Below are 11,073 nucleotides of genomic sequence, written 5' to 3'. Positions count from 1 at the left end.
GGGCTGCCCCGCTGCCGGAGCGAGTCCTCGGCATCGGTCCCCGGTTCGGGCCGCGCCCGGGGTCAGCGCCCCCCCCCCTCCCGGGGGAAGCGCCCCGGCTCCCCGGCCGCTGGGAGGTGGCCGGAGGCGGCCGGGAGCTCCTGGCCCATCCTGGCCCCGCGCTGGCCTCTCGCCACCCCGCAAACACTCCTGCCTTTTCGCCTTTGCTGCCTCGCGCTCCCATCCGTCCCGGCCCCGGCGCGGTGCAGCACCGCTGCCCCAGAGCACCACGCGACCGCTCGGGAGCGGCCGCAGCTCACGTAGTCRCACCGCGCTCGGCCATCGCCCTACCACGCCAGGGCAAGCTCCGGAGAGAACCGGCTCCCCGCCCGCCCGAGCAGCCCTCCTCCACAGCTGCTCCCCTCCGGATTCATCCTCCTCGACTGCGGGCAGCGGAGCCGAACGCGCCCTTCCAGACAAAGCTCGCCCGCATCTGTGCGGCGACATTAATACCGCCCTGTGGCTGCGCGCGAGGCAAGGTGCCTCTCTCCCCCACCGACACGTCATCCTGGAAGCTCAGACCCAGGGCTGGCAGGCAGTACGTGCCGGTCTTCCTCCTTCGCTTCCAGCTCACGAGCTCCACAGCTCGCAGGAGAAATTCCTGGTGTTCTCCAGCACGTGACCCCTCGCTCCGCGCAGTTAAGTAGCATCCCATTGCTGTTAATTCCTGTCCCCAAGGTCACCCCGCTACTCCTGCAGCTTTCCCAATCCTTGTCAACAGACTACGCCTCCCAACTCTGTCATCGAGTTTCATTAGCTCACTTGTACTCCCCATCAAGGTCGTTTGTGAAAACACCAAAACAAGGTCCCTCCAGGGAGCAATGCAAGAAGAACCCAGCAGAGGCTTCCCCACGGCCCGGCCTGTACCTGCTGGTCTGTCCTGGCCTTCCCGYGACACAGGTGGACACYCRTCTCCCCCTGCTCCCTGGCCAGTCYGCCGGGGCCAAACACCCTGGGCTTCACCAGGTCCAGCGTGAGCTACCAACCTCCCTGCTCCAAACAGCCGCTGCCGGATGGGAGCCAGGCAGGTCTGCGATGACCCGCGGTTTCCCCTGTCCAAACATTATTTCTTTGCTTCGTCAAGGCCCCAGGTACCATCGCAGCCACAGTACCAGGCACGCGGTCTCTAGGCCGTTGCTTCCCATCTCTGCTCAATTCGCTCTTCCTGCTCACTACCAGCAGGCTCAGACTCACCCAAAGTGCTTCCCACGGGGGCCGTTCCYGAGCCTCTGCTGTCTGGGATGCAGAAGCCCTGTCTCCCTTTTAGATTTACTCACATCCAGCTGACACCATGTCCTTTTGGACCAGCACGGTCCTTAACCAAGCATCATTTGTCCCTGAGCCACTTCTCTCTTCATTTAGGGTCACATGCCTGTGGGGCAATTACGATCAGAAAAACCATATCTCTGAACTCAGCGCTGTTTCCTTGCTCCGCCTGGGTTTTTCTGACGAGCTTCCTCCTTTACAGAAGTCCCCCCTGCGTAAAGGTCAGTGTCACCCTGGAGCTTGCGACACAATCCCTCCCGACCCAGATGGAACACTTCCCAATATCTTTGGCATCAGAAACTAGGAAGTATGAATCAGACCCCCCAAGTCATGGGACCAGCTTAAGAGTTACTTCAAATACTGGGGGCATTGTCCGACTTACCGACGCGTTCAAGTCACTTTCCAGCATTTCTTCCTACCACCGGGGCGCAGAACCATTTTCCAGCAGAAGCGCAGCCCCCCCTTTCCCAGCCGCGGGAACCCAGGGTTCCCGATCCCCGTGCACCAGGTCCCACGCTGCAGCYGCGCTCGTCAGCAAGACGAGGCTTGCTCCAGGAGGGCTGAGCTTAATTACATGGTAGTTGTCAGACGCGAAAAACCCTAAATCCTTGCGCTGCAGTGTGTCACCAGGTGAAATGGAGCCGTCTCCCCTCGCGTGCTTTGGGCCCACGGCTCCAGGGAAAGGCCGGGACGGCAGCCAAGGGAGCCGTCCTCCCGGGACACCCAAGCAGCGTGCGCCGCCGGCACAGTCCCCATCTGTTTCAGCAGACCGTGCAGTGCTCCACGTGGGGCTGTCACAGCTCTGCCAGCGCCGTGTGCCCACACGCAGATACCAACAGTCGCAGGGCATCGCTCCCACATGCGCCCCGAGACCCCGGAGGTGGCGGGGGGCCCTGCTCCCCGAGCTACGCTTGCGCTTGCAGAGCCCCCCATCGACCCCTCGCTAAGGCGCCCGAGCGCTCGGCCCCTCGTCGGGACTGCTCGGCTTGGCGCGCGGGCGGCCGAGCCCCCCACGCTCGGCAGGACCCGGGGGCGGCAGGGGGAGCCGACGGCGACGCTGCGGGGCGGCCCGGGGCCCCCGCAGCCTGGGAGAGCCTCCCCCCGCCAGCCGGCACCGCCGCGGAGGGCAAACGCGCCCTCGTGACACAGGCAGGCCCAGCCGTGTCAGCACCGGCGGAGAGGAAGAGAAACACCAGACGCAGTGTTTTTCTCGGGGAAGGGAAGAGGGTGTTAACCCTTCCCCGGCGGCCCTGCAGCCTGCGGAGCGCCAGGTGCCCGCAAGGCAGGGCGCCTGCTCCCCGCGGCGCCGAGCGGAGCGGAGCCAGCTCCCGACGGGCCAATTCGCCGCATCTCAGCAGCCCGAGCGCAGCAGAAGGCTGGCAGGGGAAGGGGCAAAACACAGACCGTCCCGGCTGCAGCCCCGGCACGAGGGATGGGTGCAGCGACCGGCCGGGCTGCGGGGAGCCGCGCGGGCAGACAGGCCCGGCGCCGCGCTCCTCCTGCGGCGGGAACAGCTGCTGCTGCTGCCGCCGGAGCCACGTCCGGCCCCGAGCAGGGCATGAGGGGACCTAGCCCACGTGCCGGGCTGTCGCGCGCAGGCTGGAGGCTTTCCTGCAYGAGCCGGAGAGCACTGCTGATGGCCTCCAGGACTGCGCACTGTCCACCCCCATCCTCCCCTTGCTGGGGACGGGGAATTGCTGCATCAGGCCCTGAACACCCTGCGCATCGCCACAGGGCAGTAAGGGGCACCGGCAGGATTTGCCCGCCTGTCCCAGGCTCCAGGAGAGGCCGTGCAGGGCAGGGACACGTCCCCCACCGCTGCCGTGCTGAGCACAGAGCCCCGGCGCTCCGCTCGCCTGCGTTCCTGCTCCCCACCCTCCCGCCCCGCGCTGCCGGCTCACGCTGCCGCTCATCCTGGCGCCACAGACCCACGCTGCCCCGTGCCCAGCCCTGGCTGCTGAGCTCCTGCGCCTGCTCACGGACACCCGGGGGGTGGGACCCGGGGCAGCGCCGGGCCCGGCTCCCCACGACGTTGGAGAGGGCCTGAGCCCAGCCCTTCCAGGGAAGCGCCGGGACGCTCCCCACCCCAAGCCATCGAAGCTATGCGTGGCCGGTGACACCTGGGATCACAGCACACAAGGAGCTGGCCTTGCCCGCCTCCGCTGTCCCACTGCGCCGCCCCCTCTCCGGGCCGGACTCACCGCTGCCCTCCGCCCTGAGGACCATCCTGGCAGGCTCCGGCAGGCTGCACCCCCGGGTCCGCTGCCTGCATCCGCGGCGCCCGCCTGCCCGCAGCTCCGGAGAGGTGCTGCYCTTCGGGGCGCGGACACCTGCCCTCCCCGGCGCTTCCCGGAGTGAGTCAGGGCCACGCGGGGCCAATGAGCTCCRGGGCTGAGCCGGGCGTCCTCCCAGCCTCGCCAGGAGCCTGCATCGGCAACTCCCTGCTCCTGCCGCGGCGAGCCCGGGGCCTGCCAGCGCCTTAACTCCTCTGCTCCCGGCCGGCGCCCCCAGCTCCCGCGCGGCAGGGGCGACCGGGGCAGCGAGAGCCCGCAGCCCCACGGCCGGGCTCCCCTCCTTGTCCCGCCTCGGGGTTTCGCCTGTCGTGGGGCAGCCAGAGGCCACGGGGAGGGCAGGAGACGCGTCAGCTCCAATCCCTCCGGACGCGGCGGGGTCCCTGCCTCCCGCTGCCTCACCAACCAGGCAGCCGGCGGGAGCCAGAGCGGCCCGGCCTTTCCTTCCTGCCGCTCGGAAGAGCCTCGCGGGGCTGCCAGGACACAGCTCGCCCCAGCACATCTCAAGCTCGCCGCTCGGACGCCGGGGCCCCCTTCCCTCCCCTCCGCCAGCCCAGCAGACCCCCAGACCCTGCCCGGCACCAGCCGCTGGGCAGGTCCCCTCCCAGCTCCCCCAGCATCTCGCTGCGGAGCTCGTGGCCGGGCTGCTTGTGGGGCGCCAGCCCTGCGGCGCCCCGTGCTCAACGCCTGGCCCACGGCGGTGCCGGCGACGTGGCTCGGCCTGGTCCAGCCTCGCGAGCCGCCCGCTCAGCAGCCGGCGGGCCAGAAAGGCCGTGGGGCCGGGAAGGCCGCGCAGACCGCAAGGACGGAGGAGCGCGGATGGACYGCCGGCAACTGCTGCCCTCTGCAGACTCTGTGGCAGCACACAGAGCTGGACTGACCAGAACCAGAACCAGGACTCGGTCCAGGACTCGGACAGCCCGGCACCAAGCCGCAGGAGCGGCGAGCTCTGAGATGAGCCATGCCCGTGGGAGGTCACTGCCCGGCAGCTCCCCCTCTGCTCCGGGCAGCACCTCTGCACAGATACCGCTGCTCCGTACAGGACCACTGCACGGCGGGGTGCCAGGAGCCAGCTGGGCAGTGCCTGGACCAGGAGCAAACCCTTGGCCCTTGCCTGCCCCACCGTCAGTTGCCTGGAGAGGCCGCAGGAATCTCATCTGCGTTGACTCAGCTAAATCCTGCTCCACCAYATGAGAGATGGGAAAACAGCACCCGGTAATGCCTAGCACCCAAAACACTGTCTGCAGATGGGCCTGTCTCTCCTCGAGATCCCCCCAGAAAGCCAGGGGAAGAAGGGTTTAAAAAAGTCTCAAAACGGTCCTTCAGCCAGAGCCGCGCTTGCAGCCCACCCTCCGGCAGGCCCACGGGCTCTGGCTCGTGCCGTGCTCCCATGGGGAGCCTGGCAGCGCTGGAGGAGCAAAAGCCTCCRGGAAGCACTGTGGTCGGGACGGGACCACGGGGAGACCCCCAGCAGGGCGACCCCGCAGCCCGTGGGGCCGCCGCACAGCCGAAGGGGCTCCGTAGAGGAGCCGGTGCCGGGGCAGCAGTGCGTGGCATTGGCTGCAGGGCACCCGCACCGCCGGGCCCCGCTGCACCCCAGCGCCGACGAGGGGCACGCGGGGCCCCGAGAAACTTCCTGCTCCCGTCTCAGCRCCACCACATCCTGTTTTCACTGCGCTCTGCACATCCTGGGTTGCGTCAGCACTGTCCTTCCCCGCAGACAGCCAAGGTACGTCAGGAGAAGACTTTGGGGACAGGCAGCTCCAGGAAAGACCCTGCCAGGCAGCCAGGCCCAGTGGGGGCATCCAGGGCCCTCACGCTGCTTCCAGCTGCAGGGAGCAGCGGGGCCCCGTCACCTCCGTGCCGCTGCTGGGACGGCTGCGGGGTGCACGGTGCTGCAGGCAAGCGCCGGCACGGCCGCGCTCCCCCAGCTGACGACGTGGCTGCAGAGAGCCGCAGTCAATCCCGGCGCGGCCGTGCCCTTCCGCAGCCCCRCGGCTGCACGGCTCAGGCCCACGCGCGCCTCGCCGCCTCTCTGCACCAGCCCCTRGCACTTATTTCCTGCGCTCAGCCTGGAGACCGAGCCGTAGCCTGCTGCTCGGCCACATCCACCAGCACAGACGCAGGACCGGCAGGAGGTGGTCTCACACCCCCAGATCTCACGTTAGAGCCGCCCTCGCCGGTCCCACGCTTGAGGAGCAGGAACCCACAGGCATCAGCAGTTCCCACGAGCTGCCAGCCCGAGAAGGCAGCCCCAGCGCGCAGCAGCAGCGAGGGCTGCTAAGCAGCGACCCACCGCCCAAGGCAGGGCTCGGGGCGGGGGGCGAGGAGCTGGGACAGGACGCRCCACGGCCACGCACGCCTGCCGAGCCGCGCCGGGCTGCTCTTGCACTGCCGGCGGCTGCTGCCGGCTCCCGAACACCCTTCGCCCCAGCAAGGCGCTTGGCACCGGTGCCGGGGCAGCGCCGAGCGAGGCAGCCCCGCGCCCAGCCATCGGCCCTCCTCCCGAGGGCRAGAGCCATACGGAGCCGGAGCCGCGGGCACCACCACGTCTCCCTGGGGAGCCAGGGATCCTGCACGGAGCGGAGGGGAGGGAAGGGGACGAAGCGCCTACCTGCCTTGGCGGCCACAGAGGGGCACAGGAAGGCCTGGAAGCTCGAGGCGCAGAGCTCGCTGACCGTCCCCATGCTGCGGAGGCTGCGGGGATCCTGCGCAGGAGGCTGCTGGCTCCAACCGCGCAGGACGGAGCAGGAGGCAGGAGCAGGCAGAGGCCTGGCAGGCACCCGCCGCGCTYGGCGGCCCCCAGCCTGCCGGCGCGGAGCCCGAGCAGCAGGATCCCTGGTGCCGGGGGCTCCCCAGGCAGCGGCGGACGCCTCCTCGCGCTGGGCAAGGGGAGGCACGCAGGGAGAGACGGAGGATTCCCCGCTCCGGCTGGAGCAGGAGGAACGAGACTCTGGCAACTGGAAGCTCCCAGCCGAAGGAGCCCACGCGCCAGCCCCAGCCAATCCCAGCTCCCTGCCTGAAAACGAATCCACTTGGCGCTCCTGCAGCCGTGGCCCGGGCAGCTCAAAGCCACTTGGAGGACAATTAGTTTGGGAACTTCCCTCCGCGCCCCCCGGCTCGCGGGCGCTCTGCCCCGCTGCCAGCCCCCTCGCCCCCACGGGTGGCCGGCAGCGGGATATTTTTAGAGCGGTTTTATCCCTCCGTATTAGGGATTTAAGCATCGAGCGAGCCGGCRGTTGCATAGCAACCATCGCTGCATAAAAGGAAGGTGCATAAAAAGGCACAAGGCGGGCCAAGGCGATGAGCGGGGAGCAGGGGGATGGGGCGCCGCCGCGGGCTCTGCGGGGCGCGGGGCCGGGACGCGCACCGCGCGGCCGCTCCCCGGCGCAGCCCCGACGGGCTCGGCCTGCCCCGGCAGGCGCGTCCCGCGCGGGCAGGCCTGCTTCGCCTTTTGCCGGCCCCCGGGGCGAAGCAGATCGGGCGGCTCCGTGCCGGGGCGCGAGGCGGCTGTGCCGCCCCGGAGCCGGCCGCGCTGCGGCTGCAGGAGCTTTCGGCTCCGCTCGCGGTCCCAGGGCGGCCGAGGTGCTCCCGCAGCAGGGATTTGGGTGGCTCGCGGCAGGACTGCCCGAAGCCAGCATCCGCTGCCTGCACGGGGGCTCGGGGCCGGCCCGGAGAGGCGGAAGCAGGGCACAGCAGGCGCCCGCGTCCCCCAACCTGCCAAGCACCCGCGGGCGCCCGAGCTAGCCCAAACCGGACAGACAGCCTTTCCTCTCCAAGCGGGAGCAGTTCCGCAGCGCAGGGCACGGCCGTGAGTAACAAGCCCCAGAGCTTGTCGGGGCACGAGGCAGAGCGCTGCGGACGGCCCCGCCGACGGCTCCCGGCTGCAGGGAGCTGGTGAGCGCTGCAGGCCCGGGTCGACGGGCTGCGCGGCGCTCCGGGAAGCGGGAGCCGCTGCAGGAGAGACGGGGCAGAGCGGAAGGGCCAGCCAGGGCAGCTCCGCAGGAAGCCGCCGGAGCGGGACTGCGGCGCGGGGCCCCGCGGCACGCGGCCTCCGCGCTGACCCGGAGGAAAGGCGGAGGTTAATGGCTGCTCCCCGGAGGCCGCGCGGCGCTCTCCGGCTTACGTGACCGACCTCCTGGTTTCCGCGCGCCTTCCCCTTCCCCAGAGGCCCCCGCGGCCGTCGCCACATCACCGAGCGGCGGCTTTCGGCAGCGCCGGCGACCGGGGGGCGAAAGGGCCGCGGGAGAGGAGCCGCGGCAAGGCGGAGCCGGGCGCCGAGCGGCCGCAAGCAGCAACAAAGGCGTCCCTGTGCGGTCGCGGACGCTCCAGCTGGTTTCAAGCAGGGCCAATTAGTATTTCCCAGGCAGAGAGAGCCAGGCACACGGCACGGCACCTCCCCACGCGGGGCCCTGGCTCGTTCCTCAAGCCCTGCCTGCAGAGCAGCATTTGGAAACGTCCCCGGTGTCACGCTAACAGCAGCGCCGGCTCCAGGCCCCCATCCTCCAGCCCGTCGGAAAACCGGGCTCTGAAAAACAAGCCCCCCTCCCGCAGGCTACGTTTCCCTCCCTCCGGCCCAGACCGAGCACCGCGGATGTGCCCAAAGCCGCAGACGGCCCGAAACAACAGCTCTGAGACACGCGGGCCCCGCTTGCGCCCGTGACGTGTAATTACAGAGTCAGCAATGCAGCTTATCTGCGCTCCCAAACACTGATTTGGGCAGAGGAGCCGGCTAATGGCCTCTCCCGCGGTGCTCCGCTCCCAGGAGCCGCCTGCGGCCCGTCGTGCTTCCTAGCGGGGACCTGCCATGTCCAGGTGGTGCAGGGCAGAGCCGCATCCCCGCGCCGCTCGGCTTCATTCACCGGGAAGCCCCGGCACGCTGACGGGTCCTGCTCGGGGACGTGTCCCAGCTCACCCTGCGCCGCGCCGGGGAAGGGCCTGGATGGATCTTCCCGTTTCCCTGGCGCCGGTGCAAGAACTAGGTAGGGAGAGCAAACGGATGCTTTGCCGGCAGCACGCATGGGCCCAGCGCCCTGCCGGCACCGCGCCGGGGCTCCCTGCTCCCCATCCCAGCGGCGTCTCCCACGACCCGCGGTGCCTCGCCAGGCGCGCGGTCACACAAGCTGCAGGCGCTGGGCTGCCTCCAAAAAGCCCCGCTGAACCAGCGCCAAGGGACGTGCTGGGGCCTGCCTAGCCCTCCGGGAAACGGCTCTGCAAGCCGGCAGCAAGGAGAGGAGCATGGCTGGTGCGGAGAGGCGTGGGGAAGCCCCTGCCCTCCGCCAGCCGGGGATCCTGTTATCCTGCCCTGCTTTTGGCAACCCCCAGCACCTTGCACCACTCCTGGCGCCGACCCCCCGCCCCGGACAGCAAGGCCTCCCAAGCACAAGCCGCTTTGCAGCAGGCTGCATCAGCCCCGCTTAGAGAAATGCCTTAATCCCCCAGCCCAGAATGAACAGTAATCCCTCGGGTGCAGCAGGATTACCGCCGCTGCCCAGTCCCCCTCGCCCCAAGGCCTCAGGGCCAGCCCTGAGCCGAGACGGGACCCAGCTCAGGACACCGGTGCCAACGGAGCCAGGATGGGATCAGGCTGCTCACCAGCGCCGCCACTTCCCCGGCCTGGGCGATTCCTTGCCAAGACACCTCCTTCTGCCAGCGTTCCTGCCGGACACTGCAGTGTCTCCCAAGGCCCCCACGGAGCCTCGCCGGCCCCAATGCGTTCGCCACCTGCTATCCCACCGCTTCGCCTGCTCCAACCCAGGGATGGTGCCGGTTCTCAGCAGGGGGGATGCTGAGAAGGGGGTGGAAGCGGAGCCCTTTGCCCCGGCAGGGAGAAGGTGGAGAGCCCACATCTGTGCCGGCAGCTGCTTACCCAGGGATTTGCCCTCTGCTGAGGCAGGCGGCTGGAGAGAGGTCGCGTACCGTGCAGGCGGCGAGGCAGAAACCCGCGTCAGCAGAACCCCACCAACAAGAGCCTACCCCGAGGGTTCCCACCACGTCAAGAGGTGCAAAACCAACAGAGCTCAGGGGCTTTGGGACACCGCTGGGATCTGCTAGGGAAGCTGCAAACCGCGACGCCCCGCTTGGCATTGGGGAGATGAGCAGTGTGGGCTTGGAGGTAGCTGTGCTGCCCATCCTGTACACCACCCTGGGGCCCAAGCAGCTGGGCTAGCAGGCAATTTCTGATGCTGAAGAATGACCCAGGTCATCCTGCAGCCAATTCCAGGAAAAACCGAGAGGCTGCTCTCAGGATCCTTCCCTGCAGCGCTCTCCAGCTAATGGGCTGCTTTTAATGCCTGTGCAGACAGGCACCTCGGGACAGCTGTGCGCCCAGAGAGCCAAGTGTTTATACCTTATCTCAAACAGCAACTCCACCACCGAATGCAGCCGCTTCTAGGGCGGGACACAGCAGCCTCCTAATCTGCATTACACAACCGCTTCGGGCAGGAAGAGCAGCCCATGAGCCAGCGCAGGCCACAGGCCCGAACCGCCATCTCCGAGCCCGAGCAGGGCCCGGGGTGACCTCAGCTCCCAGAAGAACCATCGCCAGCGCAGCCCAGAGCACCAGGACCTGGATTCAGAGGACTCATCCGAACGGCCCCGTCTAATCAGTCCCCAGCAGCCTCCAGCCTCCCCCTCCACAAAGCCCTCGCTCAAAGAAAATTCACCTGCCAGCCCACTCGAGCCTTTCCCATCTAGGCACGCGTGCTGCCTCCTCACCCGGCCCTGCTCTTTGACGCTGGGAGGGAACGTGCTGCAGGCAGAGAGGATGGAGGACGGCTGGGGAAACGACGGAGGCGCATGCAAGCAAGGGAGCCCGCAGCCCCCTGCGCCCGCTCGCCCTGCTCTGCCCCGTGGGATCCTGCCGCCTCGGGAGCGGACCGTGCCGCCCCTCTGCAACGGCGCGCAGACGTTTAACAGATGCCATGCAACGCGAACCCGGCTCCCGCCCCGGGCAGGCCCGCGGGGACCTGCTGCGGCCTGAATTCAGGCTGCTCAGAGGCAGCAGCTGCATACAAAGCGTGAGCGGCGGCGAGACGGCACGCAAGAAGCAGCTCCCCGCCGCCCAGCAGGGCGGCGCGACCAGCAGCGGGGTTTTCCCCGCAGCTCACTGGCCAGGGAAGCGATGCATAGTGCTCACCGCCCCGGGACGTGGGTCGAGGCACCGGGCTGGGGAGAAAACCCCGGTGAAAGGAAAGCGGCAGCTCCTGCAGTGAAGCGAGGGGCGCGAGGGCAGCCTTGCTCCCCAGGACAGAGCCCCAGCGCTACCAGCCCTGAACACAGGCGCCCGAGAGCCTCCTCGCGGCCTGCTGACGCTGCCGGCTGCTGCGCCCGCAGCTCTCGGTTTCGGTAGTCATTTCCTCGCCGGCGCTTCCTCGGCCGCCCCCAGGCTCCTCGCCCTGCTGCACCTGCGCCGGCCCCGCTGCTGGCAGGGAAGCAGTGGGCACGGACGAGGCCCCGACCTGCCACCGGGCCCCGG

The sequence above is a fragment of the Apteryx rowi genome, unplaced genomic scaffold (assembly GCF_003343035.1).
Source record: "Apteryx rowi isolate R43461 unplaced genomic scaffold, aptRow1 scaffold_626, whole genome shotgun sequence".
In the NCBI taxonomy this organism is placed as follows: domain Eukaryota; kingdom Metazoa; phylum Chordata; class Aves; order Apterygiformes; family Apterygidae; genus Apteryx; species Apteryx rowi.
The sequence above is the reverse complement of the archived record's forward strand: the minus strand, read 5'-3'. Positions refer to the sequence as shown.